General features: G+C 56.6%; 1 long non-coding RNA gene across 2 annotated transcripts; it reads right to left on the reverse strand.

Annotated features, from left to right (window-relative positions):
* Positions 1-643: 643 nt before the first annotated feature.
* LOC133234659 (uncharacterized) lies at positions 644-9,895 on the reverse strand. Of its 2 annotated transcripts, XR_009732239.1 has the most exons (4): positions 9,273-9,895; positions 7,177-7,532; positions 2,053-2,152; positions 644-1,398 (listed from the first exon to the last, which is right to left on the reverse strand). It is a non-coding gene; the product is annotated as an uncharacterized LOC133234659 (long non-coding RNA). The 2 variants fall into 2 exon arrangements; XR_009732240.1 differs by lacking the exon at positions 7,177-7,532 and having other exon boundaries at positions 9,497-9,895.
* Between the last annotated feature and the right edge of the window lie 443 nt (positions 9,896-10,338).

The following is a 10,338-nucleotide window of genomic DNA, read 5'->3' on the forward strand; positions in this document are numbered from 1 at the left end:
CTGAGCTCTGCGGCAGCAACGCGCTCCCCACCTCGAGTCACTTCCTCAAAGCCACCCTCCCGACCAGCCTGCAGGCCCTCCCGGGCGTCCTCGGCCGCTCCCCCCACCCCCGCAGCCCTTACCACGCCAGACAGGCCCTGCGGAGGCTCAGCCCCGAACCCCACCCTGATCCCGCCAGCCCCACGGCCCCGCCTCTGCCTGCTCTGCTCAGTGTCCGACGGCGCAACTGTTCAGAGAATCCTTGGTGAGCGAAGGTTCTGGCACACCCGCCTGATTCCCTCGCACCCACGACCCGCTGTGTGCTGGGCCGTGTCTTGCACTTGCAATCACAACGGCGCAAAGTGGACTCTGCTAAAGAGCAGTGTTTTAGTGTGTGGGAGGGGGTCTATGCAATTTTTTTCTTTTACTTTAAAAGTAGTTTGGGGGACTTCCCTGCCGGTCCAGTGGTTAAGACTCCACACTTCCAATGCAGGGGACACAGCTTTGATCCCTGGTCAGGGAACCAAGACCCCACAAGCCTTAAGGCGCGACCCAAAGAAAAAAGGTAGTTTGGTGCTTGTTAGAAAAGTATAGCCTGTAATGGACTGAGTGTGCCCTCCCCCCAGATTCACATGTGGACGCCTAACCCCCAAGGTGATGGCATTTGAAGGCCGGTCTATGGGAGGTGACGAGGTCCTGAGTGGAGTCAGTGCCCTAATAAGAGACCCCCGAACTCCCCCACCAGTGAGGACACAGTGAGAAGACCCCGACACTCTCTATGAACCGGAAAACTGGTCCTCACTCAACACTGAATGTGCTGGTGGTTTAATCTACACTCGCCGCCGCCAGAACCGCGAGGAGTAGATGTCTTTTCATAAGCCGCCCCGTGTGCGGGGGCTCGGTCACAGCAGCCCAGACGGGCGGAGGCGAGCACGCACACGACCCCTGTCAGATGAATCTGCAGTCTTAGAAGGAGAGCTCTTAGCTGAACAGGGAGAGCTCCGACGGTGGGGTGTCTGCTGATGGATGGCCCCGCCGACTAGCACACGGCGGGGACTCGGACCGTAACAGGTTGGAGGCTCCTCTCAGCAACAATGTGGTACCAGACCAGGCGGAACCCTGGCTTCCCCCAGAGCCCGCCCTGGGAATGCATCTTGATTAGCGAAGCTTGGGGCTGGAAGGCAGGGAGATAGTTTTGCATTAGAAGTGTTTGCTGAGAGTGACTCTGCAGACGGGTGATTTAGCTGGTAATCATGCCAGCCGTGTTGTTTATTCCTCATTAGAAGCCGCACCTTGTGGCTGGTTAGAGCAGTGAGGGAGAGACACACTCAATTAAGCTGGGTGAGCAGCATGCACAGAGCGGCCGGAGACCAGGTACAGCGTGAGAAGTCTCCACGCAGGCGAGTCAATCAGGGCGCCCTAATTGGAAAGTAGTCATAAAAAGTAATTGAGTTTAATACATAATTTAGATCATTACCTGTTAAGTTAATGCCTCCTGCTTAGGTGTGGGGAGAAAATTATTTATCTGGTAGACGGGAGGATTTCATTTGTTTTTATAATAGAATGTTCGCCAATTGACTTTAATAAGAGCAGTTTGTTCAATCAGATTCTGAATTGGCGCGTAGGCTGGAAGTTCATATGTTAATTTGGACGCGCTCTCCCTGGCGCTTCCTCCCCCGAGCGCCTGGTGTGTTCCCGGGGACTCTTCTGCCTTCCCAGCCCAGGTCCGCTCCACAGAAACTCTGTCTCTGATGTCTGAGTGGGAGGCCGTTCGGCTCCTGAGTTCGTCTTCCTCATTTTTAGATTTAGAAGAAGAGAGATTAAAGAGATTGCTGCTTTACTGGTGGGCCTTTTTCCTCTCAAAAGCAGTCCTCTGGCTGCAAACAAGCGCTTCTGTTAAATACCGAGGAGGAGCTTAATAACCACCCCTCACTGGAGTCTCCCTGTCTGCAATTCATTGACTCATCTGTCTTTCTCAGCAATTGTGTGAAGTCAGGCGCCCTCACTAACCCCGTTCCCACAGGAGCAGGCAGAGGGGCCCGGGACAAGGGCTGGCTGTGAATGAGGGCTTACCCTACAACTGCTAGGTGGGGAGGAAGCTTGGATCCCAGCTCCTGGGTGTGCAGCCTCAGGCTGGTTGGGTCATCACCACTCCGGGCCTCAGTCTTCAGACCTGCAAAATGGGGATAAGAAGGTGAGGTGTTGTGAGGATGGAGAAGGCCATGCTGCTGACCATCGGTCCTGGCCCGCCTCCTTGAGCAAGCTTCCCTGCCCTACCCCCGGCTGTGCACAAAGCAAGAAGGCACTTGAGTGAGAGGCAGGAGACCCTCCCCTTACCCCCTGCAGCCCACGGGAAGGTGGGGTCCCTTCCTCTCTCAGCCTCGGTGTCCTGTCTACAAAGCAGATGATGACAACCCCTTCCCAGGGGCTGCAGCTGCTGTTGATCCCCCTCCCTGCCCCCATCATCACAAGTCTTGCTGACAGGCCACGGGGCTTTCCTGGGGTTCACCAAGGAGCAGCTGGCCTGGGGACCCCAAACCCCCATCACGGGGAGCTGGGCTGGGTCGCCAACCCCACACAGCTCCTTTGTCAGCCTTGAGGACAGGAGGCCCAGGGCGCACGGCCTCCACCCCAGTGAGCCTCCGGCCTCTCCAGCCCCGCGCTCTGTGTTTCCCTCTGGGTAGGGATACTGGAGCAGGCAGCCATTCCCTTCTCCAGGGGATCTTCCCCACCCAGGGATTAAACCTGTGTCTCCTGCATTGCAGGCAGATTCTTTATCAGCTGAGCCACCAGGGAAGTGCAAGAATACTGGAGTGGGTAGCCATTCCCTTCTCCAGGGGATCTTCCCCACCCAGGGATCAAACCTGGGTGTCCCGCATTGTGGGCAGATTCTTTACCAGCTTAGCCACCAGGGAAGTGCAAGAACACTGGAGTGGGTAGCCATTCCCTTCTCTAGGGGATCTTCCCCACCTAGGGATTGAACCCAGGTCTCTTGCATTGCAGGTGGATTCTTTACCAGCTAAGCCACCAGGGAAGCCCACGTTTCCCTGGCAGCACTTAGCAAAGGTGAGCCCCTTCTTCAGCCCATGTCACTGCCCACTTCCTGTGGGGACGGCTTCTGGAAGGCAGATATCACTGAGACCTGGGGTGTGGGGGGTCTCCACTCTGAGACACAGATGGCCCCATGCAGCCCCCGAAGGAGCAGGCAGCTCGGGATCCACCCTGAAACCCACGGGAGGTGGAAGCTGGGGGTCCCGGGGAGTTACACCCACAGAATGTTGGAATCAACACGTTTAGCTGTGAAGCCCTGAGGTTATATAACATCACAAAAGAAAACAGTGGTGTAGAACAGGGTTTATAAAATCTGGGACTTTTTAAACAGGCCTGGGACTTCCCTGGTGGTCCAGTGGTTGAGACTCTGAGCTTCCAATGAAGGCATGTTTGAACATGTTCCATGTTCGATCCCTGGTCAGGGAGCTAGGATCCCACATGCCACATGGCACAGTGAAAGAAAAAAAAAAATAGGCCTGAGCCCTGGAGACACCTGAGATGCAGTGAGGGGGAGGGGAGGGAGAGGGGAGGAGAAGGGGGAGGGGAGGGGAGGGGGAGGGGAGGGGAGGGGAGGGGGAGGGGAGGGGAGGGGAGGGGAGGGGAGGGGAGGGGAGGGGGAGGGGCCTTTCCACTCTGGAGACTCTGCCACTGCAGAAGCTTCCAGAGGAGAAGGGGGAGGGGAGGGGGAGGGGAGGGGAGGGGAGGGGAGGGGAGGGGGAGGGGAGGGGGAGTGGAGGGGAGGGGAGGGGAGGGGAGGGGAGGGGAGGGGAGGGGAGGGGAGGGGAGGGGAGGGGAGGGGAGGGGAGGGGAGGGGCCTTTCCACTCTGGAGACTGCCACTGCAGAAGCTTCCAGAATCCTTGCCTCCCGCAGCCCCTCATGGCTCCCAAAGCCCAGGTGTGTACGCCTTCTGCAAACTCCCCCCACTCCTGGTCTCCTGACGGCCAGGCTCGGCTCTGGACTTAGGGACGAGCTGGGGTACGTCCAGAGGAGCCCCCAGCTCACCCCAGGCTGCGGCAGCGGGGAGGCCTGAGGGGACAGCCCTAGCACAGGGCCCATGGGAAGGGGAGGGGGTGACTCCAGTGTCCTCCCATCCCCCACCATCCCCCACCATCCCCCAGGTGGCAAACGGGAGGCAAACGTCCCTCACCAAGCCCTGTCTGTCCCTGAGTCCTGCTTGGTGCCGGGCCCGGGGGCAGCAGAACCACCCAAACGGTCACTCGGTGACTCAGAGACAGGGTGGGCAGGTGCCCAGTCTCGGGGTGCTGGGACCTCTGGGCCTTCCCGGCAGAACGTGGAGCCACGGAGAACAACGAAAGAGGGAGGGAGTCCCCGACGGCTGGAGAGCGCGCCCTGCCCTCTACCAGCGCCAGCCTCAGAACATCCCCACCCGTACCGCCAGGCACAGCAGCCACCAGCCGTGCGGGCCACAGGGCACTGGGCTCAAGGCTCACCGGGACCAGCTCATCACCTTTCACGTCAGCAGGCTTGTGGGCTGGTGGCCCCGTAACTGGCGTCATACAAGGTCACAGCCGGTGTCCGCCCGGCGGACCGAGGAGGCACGGCCCTCCGCCACCGAGAGGCCCTCGGCCGTGGCCACCGCTCCGGAACAAAAGGAAGAGCTTGTTTACAAATTGTCCGCTGAAATTTAAGTTGCCAACATTGGCATCAGGCCTCGCCTGCCAGGCCACCCGGATTGGAGGGTAATTTATGAAGATTGCTTTACCTGCGGCCGCGCTGGTCTGTGCCGGCAAGTAATTCACACCAGGCTCATTTCGGATGCAGTCAGAGACCCCCGTATTTCACCATGACAATGTAATCACAGAGCCACATTAAAAAGTCATTATTGTTTAGAATCCAGCTTGGTTTGAAAAACACTTACTATAAAATTCAACAGCCTTTGTAAATTACCGAAAGGTTTACTCAAGAATGCTAGGTGCCATGATTTAGACGGGGAACTTACCACGTTATTGATTCTGTGGGATTTTGTCAGTTCCTGCATTTACGGGGGATGATTAGTGAGTAATCCGAGTAATAAACCCCTCCCTGTTGGTTCGTAAATAACGAAGAATTGAACTTGCATCCTCAAATTTCCCAGGCAACCTGCTCCTGCTCTGAAGAGTCTGAGACTCCACTTTGGGCGGTATTGTGGGGAGTCTGGAACTCCATCGTCTGGAGGGCAGAGGATGGTGAGACTTTGCTTCCCGGCCCCTGGGAAGGGCTGGATGCAGTGTCCCAGGAGAGCAGCCGCTGAGTCAGGACTCTGCCAGGTGGGGTTTGCGGCTTTATGAGCAAGAAGTCCCTCACGGACCACTGCAGAGGCTGGGCTCGGGGACTCCGTCCTGGGGAATCCTGAGAGCTGGGAGCAGCCACAGGCTAGCCTGAAACACGATGACCATGTGGGGCCTGGAGAGGCTGGGGACCCCGGAGCCGGGCCATCAGCACAACCTCTGCCCCAGCAGACAAGGATGGGGGCCCCCCACGAGACCCCCATCGGTCAGCTGCAGCTGAGAACCCAGCCGCCCTGACCCCGGCCCAGGACTCGCCCTCAGCAGCCCAGGTCGCCGGGAACTCGTGGATAGTTTCTAGAACACCCTCCACGTCAGTCCCGCCTTAGGAGCTCACGGCACACACAGCACGTTGGAGACCCTGCCTTGCGGAAGGTGCTTCCCTGAGTTCTGTCGTGTTTCCTGCTGGCTCTGACACGCCTGTGACTGCAGCACACCTGCCCACACTCGCGGGGCTGCCTGGGGAGCGGTCTGGGCCTGCCTCACGCTCAGCTGGTGCCCTGCACATGGACACAGGGCTCGTGGCCCCCACACACGCACAGCTGCTCCCGGGGCACCTCGGGGTGGGCTGAGGCCCCACGGCGCGTCTTCCCCACAGAAGCCAGCTTTGGACTGGGGCACAGGAGCCGCTAAGCAAAGTAGACGCTGACCTTGGAGACAAACTGGGCTGAACCGACGTTGACGTCGACTGAACCGAAAGTGGACGGGAAAGGAACAGAAGCCACGTGCTAACTGAGCCAAATGGAGCCCAGCTGGGGATGGATGAAAACCGAACTCCACTGGAAAGTTAGCACCGGGCGGGCGGTGGGTACCGGCCGGCCCCCGCCCACCGAGCTGGAAGAGAGGGCACAGCCAGGGAGGCACTGACTCTGCCTGGCCCTGGGGAGTGCATGGGTCGGAGGAGAGGGCACAGCCAGGGAGGCACTGACTCTGCCTAGCCCTGGGGAGTGCGCGGGTCAGCACTGCTACTGGGAACGGAAAATTAAAGAAAATGCCTGCCGCTGGGTGTCCCCTAACATGCCTGACGCGGTCCACGGAGGACGTCTCCAGAAAAGCAAAGACCCAGACCTCGGAGGCCCCGGCTCATGCACGCCAGGCCCCTGAGACGCGCCTGTACCCGGCGCCTTTGCAGGGCTCGGGGCGGGGGGCACGCGGTGCTCGCTAAGAGCAGTCCACCGGGAGGGACGGCTCTGAGTCCCGGGGCCTGGCTCCCGACGGGTGTTCAATTATCATCTGTTGAAGATGAGCGTCCTTGAGACGCTCTCAGCCGCCTCCTCCAAGCGCATATCTGGGACGGTTCTTCTCCTCTTTCATTTCCACCCTGAGCTCTTTCCATTTCCACTCTCTCACTTTCCACCCTATTATCCTATTCTGCCACCTTAGCAGCTCCTGTTTTCTCCTATTTCTTCTTCGTCCCTGCGCTCCTCCCCCACCCCACCCTGACTCCCCGGGGATCTCTGGTCTCTATCCCAGTGTTTTATCACAGGATAGTTGGAACATTCCAAACAAATTACACAGGACGGTTTGTACTCACCACCCGGACCTACCAGACGTTAGCGTCCGGCTGTTTGCTTCGGGTGATGTTTTCAGAAGTGCTGTGTTAAAACGGAGGGGGCCCCGGGCAGCACCCACCCATCTGATCTCCCTCTCTTCTCCTCGGCAGCCTCACTGGTCACATCTTGCTATCTTTACCACAATATAGCGTGTTGTTTTGTAAAGATACTTGTATTTTAAAGCTTTGCACAAACGATATCAGACCCTGTGTGTAATTGCGCATCTTTTTTGTTTGTTTCTCCTTGGCTGTGCTGGGTCTTAGTTGCTGCGTGTGGACTTGGTCTAGATGCGGTGAGCAGGACTTACTCTGTGGTTAGGGCGCTCGGGCTTCTCTTGCCACGGACCGCGAGCTCCAGGCACGCGGCCTTCAGTAGCTGTAGCAGTAGTTCCGGCTTCCAGGCCCTAGGGCACAGTAGCTGTGGCGCATGGGCTCAGCTGCCCCACGGCATGGGGGGTCTTCCCGGACCAGGGGTGGAGCCCGCGTTCCCTGCATCGGCAGCTGGACCACCAGGGAGGTCCTCTTGTCTCCTCCTTCACGCCGCATCACAGGTCCGGGGTGGCCCGCGCCCGCGCATCCTCCATCTTAAGGACCGACCTGTCCCCGCCTGACGCCTTCCCCTGTTCCGATGGGCCGTCCTAGAGGGGCCGCCCACTTCCGGTTCCTGTGCAAAATGCAACCGTGTCCCCAGAAGGAGAGAGGGACTTGCTGGGAGAAGGGTCTACCCAGCTGCAGGAGTGGACAAATCTCTCTTCAAAGGGTGTGGTCGGTGCACCTCCCTGGCTTTGCCCTGCAGCCTGCTCACCGTGGCCCCTCTGTTACCGCGACCCTTAACCTCTGTTACCCCGGTGACTGTAACGCCGCTGCTCTAGTTTGCATCTCCCAGTTTCCGGGGGAGAAGGCACTGGCCGTTCAGTCACCTCTCTTGTCAATCGTGTGGTCACATCTTTGCCCTGTTTTAATTGATTCTTTTTTCCTGGCTTTTCATTTTATGCTTCATTATTGGAGTATAATTATTTCACAGCGTTGCTAGTTTGTGCTGTACAATAAAGTGCATCAGCTATTTGTATTCACATATCCCCTCCCTCCTGAACCTCCCCTCCTCTTCCCGATTCATCAGCTATTTGTATACACATATCCCCTCCCTCCTGATCCTCCCCTCCTCTTCCCAATTCTCTGCTCTTGTTGTCTCATTGATTACTGTGAGATCTTTACATATGCTGGATAATCATTGTTCGGCTGTGTTTATAGAAAATAATTCCTCTTGGTCTGTGGCTAATTTTTTTTAACTTCTAACTTTGTTAATGGTGCTTTTTGTTATCAGATAGTCAAACTGATCAACTGCAGTTTTATGATTTGTGCCTGCATGTCTTGCTTAACAAATTGTACTGTACCTGACATCATAAAGCCATTCTCCTACAGTTTTTTCCTAACTGTTCTAAAATTCAACATTTCAAATGTTAAGACTTTAACCCACATGAAGTTTATTCTCTGTACAGAATTAGTTCATGACCTGAACTATTTTGCTTTCCTGTTGGTGACAGGTGACTACCTGCTGATCTGTAGCTGCCTCTGAGGCACCCCAGTTTCAGGGGTCTGCAGGTCTGGCTGGGGCCCTGCTCTCATCCAATGGCTTGTCTGTTCATGCAGTCTATCATAGCCCTGGCCCGACCCTTGATATTCGCTGGGACAAACCCTTCAATGTTCCATGCAGAGCAGAAACTCACCTGAGCAGGTGCCGTGAGGGGTGCCATTAGAATTTCAAATGAAATTACATTCAGCTTACAGATTATTTTAAAAGAGAACCAAACACTTAAAGCTGAGTTTCTCTGCTCGCGCGCTGTCTCGCCCCCAGTTAAATCTCCCTCTCCATCCTCTGGTAAGATCTCACTGTCTCCTCCCTGGAGGTGGTGCATGTCTTTCTCTACTGCTGAGCAATACTTCTACTGCTATTGCAGGGGCGTGTTTTTTCTTTGCACTTTGCAGTTAGTGATGGCTGTTGCATAGAAATGCCTTGGGTTTTTATACCTCCTTATATCAAACCTGATTAATTCTAACTGCAAAATTTTTTGAAAATTTCTTTATGCAGAAAGGCACGTTGTCTACGTAAATGCTGCCTCGTGTCTGCGTTCCTGTCCTCATCCGCTTTTCTTCCTGTCCTGTATCGCTGGTTGGACCATCAATGCTGTAGAGAGTAACAGCCATGAGAGACATCAGCTCTCCCAGTCCCAACCTCCACGGGCTGCATCTGAAGTTTTAACCGAAGCCGGTGGTCTGCTGTGTTGGTAGCAGTTGCCCTTCACCTGTTAAGGTCACCTTCCTATCTCTAATCATCTGAGAGTTTCCACCGAGAAGGGGTGGACTTAAACCCAGTCTGCATCCTCTAAGATGACAGTAAGCTTACCTCCGACCACCTACTGATGATGTGAATTACATGAGATTTCCTGGTACCATTCTACGCTTATGTTCCTGGGGCAAAATCTCCTCGGTCACAATGCAAAATCTCCTCCTTCCTGCTTATGTGACCGGTCAGGACAGCCGTGAGCCCACCTTCTGGGGCCTGCTGGCAGCCCCCTCAAACCCTGTGACTCTGGTTATCCCTGCCCTGCCCACACCCAGGACACTTACTGGACAAACTCTCGGAGGAGAAGGGAGCCCTTATCCAAGGATTTATCACTGAAGATGCTCCTATACTGAAAAAATAGTGCCTGGTCCAGTGAAGAGGCAGACTCATTCTGTCCGGAGCAAACAGTTGGTGGAAACATGTCTGTCCCACCAGAGGAGAAGCTGTGTTACTGCTGGGCTCAGAGCCCAGGGGTCCCAGGCCCTCTGGGTTCTCCGACTGCCCTCCTTCCGCCTGCCCCAGGGCCTCAGAGTGCCCCTCCTCAGCACTGCCAGCGTCCACCCATCTCTAGGAGGACGTGTCCACCTCACAGCCCCTGATGGGCTCATGTTCCCCAGACAACAGGACACAAAGGGCGTAGCATAGCAACAGGCTGGGGTGCGGCCAGGCTTCTGGGACCTCCCACCATGAAGCTCTTTGTGCTCAGGGCCTCCCCGCAAAGGGAGAGGTGAGGTCCAGGGTGGAGGATGTGAGCCGAAGGGGGCACAGTGGAGAGGTGGTCAGAGGCATCCACGGGCCCACAGCTCATGAGACAGACCTGGGAGCTGTGAGCACAAGGCCACGCAGGGACGTCTGACTGGCTTACAGGCCAAGGGTGAGCTGACGGAGGGAGGGAGGAAGGAGCCAGGCAATCAATCGGTTCTTTTCAGCCCTGACCGTGCTGTGATTAACAGGTGGTTCCCTGAGCCACCACACATCTCTTCCTGACACCATGGACTCGCCGTCGAGGGTGCGGACCATGATCCGGGACGCGGCTCCAAGTGCCCCTAGATTCCTCCTTGAGCCTTTCCCGTTACTCTGCTCCAGTGGCCCCTGGCAGCTCACTGCAGTGGGAGAGAAACACCGT

The sequence above is a fragment of the Bos javanicus genome, chromosome 21 (genome assembly GCF_032452875.1).
Source record: "Bos javanicus breed banteng chromosome 21, ARS-OSU_banteng_1.0, whole genome shotgun sequence".
Classification (NCBI taxonomy): Eukaryota; Metazoa; Chordata; class Mammalia; order Artiodactyla; family Bovidae; genus Bos; species Bos javanicus.